Consider the following 2,124-nt stretch of genomic DNA (forward strand, 5'->3'; position numbering starts at 1 on the left):
CCTCTGCGCTTCTCTCCTGCAGCTTCTGCGGGTCTCAGTGTGCCTTTCCTTCCTTCTAGTTGTAGAGTTTACAGTCAGCCAGGCTTCCTGTGGTTCTGGATGAAGTCCGTATTGTTTCTCTGAGGTATTAATCAATTGTTGTGTGCGGCATTAATTTCCCGGTGTTTATCTCTGCCGCCATCTTAGTTTCTCCCCCCAAAATCGACAGTTCTTTAAAGACCTTAAAAGTGTGGTTTTGAACTCTGTATCCAACAGTCTGCTTTCCTCCAATTCTGTCGTTTGTGTCCTGTTTCTTTGTCTCGGCATTTTTTATGCTTCGCTGTGTTGATAGAGTGCCTTTCTGTGCTAAGTGTTCCAATTACCTGAGGTAGACACTCTTGATGCACCCCCTTGTGGGCTTTGTGCACAGTCTTGTTGTAGTTAAGCCTTGATTGTTGTAGTTATCACTGTGAGGAATTAACCTCCAGGCCAATTGGCTGTGAGAATCAGCTGTGTCTGCAGTGGGAGAACTTCTGTGCTGGAGACACCCCTCTGGGGCTAGACTTGCTTCGATGGGGCTTTGGTGCTCACTGAGTCTGCCCCCTCAGTGTGTCTTTTATGATTCCACGGAGCTGCAAACTGGATGGTCCCACTCTCTGATTTTATCTTTAAAGGGGTGTACTGAAGAGGAGTGCATTGCTGATGGTGGGTAATCAGTGAGTCTTTATTTAATTGAATTACTGTTAGGATAAAAACTAATGGAAAACATATGTCAAAGTGGTTTGTAAAGCGTGAAAAAATACACATACTGTATATTTATATACATGCACGCACACAAAGCTAAGGTATAAATTAATTTTTAATTTTATCATCATCCTTTCATTTATTAGACAAATATTTACTCTTTGAGGTGGTGAGCAGAGAATAATTAGAGAAAATAAATCAGTTGGTGCAACAGCAAACACCAGAGTCATTGCTCTGATGTGTAATTGGAAGGGACAAGATTTTCGACCTAATGTGAACCTCTCTTTTGGGTGAAAAGCATCTCAGCAGGCATGAAATGAGCTTTTCAGAAAGTCAGGTAAAGGGGCATCTTGATTAGGAAGGGGTTAGCCTGGGGTGACACCAGAGCACATAATGAGAGCCAGGGGACCACTACGGGAGCCAGGTTTCAAAAGCCAGACAACCTGTATCCACCAAATGAGCCCAAAATGTCTACCTTGTTTATATCCACATAGTAGACTTTTAAAAAGCTTGACATTTCCAGTAAATTAGAAGATTTATTCTCTCTTTTAACATTTAAATTCTTTATTGTTTAAAGTATGTATCCTATCCCCCCCCCCCTTCCCATTGACCTCTCCCTGGCTGCTCTCCCCCCCTCTCCTGGTGTCTGTGACCTTTGGTTATGCTTTTATGCATGCAGACAAGACCTTTGGTTGATCTCTTACCCTTCTCCCCCCTCTCACCCTCCCCTGTCTTCCCTCTGAGGTTTGATGGTCTGTTCAATGCTTCTATGTCTCTGGATCTATTTTCTTTTTTTTTAAATTTAAGCTTCATTTTTCAATTACAGCTTACATTCAAAATTATTTTGTATTAGTTTCAAGTGTACAGTGTAGTGGTTAGATAATCAGATACTTTACAAAGTGTTCCCTCCAATATTTCCAGTACCCACCCGACACCATACATAGTTACTAGAATATTATTGACTACATTTCCGATGCTCTACTTTATATTTTCATGACAGTTTTGTAACTCATATCTGTACTTCTTTTTTTTCTTTCTTTCGTTATTGATTAAGGTATTGCATGTACATCCTTATCCCCTCATTGCCCGCCCACCCCCACTCATGCCCTCACTCCCTGGTGTCTATGTGCATTGGTTATGCTTATATGCATGCATACAAGTCCTTTGGTTGATCTCTCCCCCTTACCCCACTCTCCCCTACCTTCCCTCTGAGGTTTGAGCATCTGATCAATGCTTCTCTGTCTCTGGATCTGTTTTTGTTCATCAGTTTATGTTGTTTGTTATATTCCACAAATGAGTGTGATCATGTGATGTTTCTTTCTCCAACTGGTTTATTTTGCTTAGCATAATGCTTTCCATGTCCATTTATGCTGTTGTAAATGGTAAGAGTTCTTTCTTTAT

This window comes from Myotis davidii, unplaced genomic scaffold (assembly GCF_000327345.1).
Source record: "Myotis davidii unplaced genomic scaffold, ASM32734v1 scaffold22, whole genome shotgun sequence".
Lineage (NCBI taxonomy): Eukaryota > Metazoa > Chordata > Mammalia > Chiroptera > Vespertilionidae > Myotis > Myotis davidii.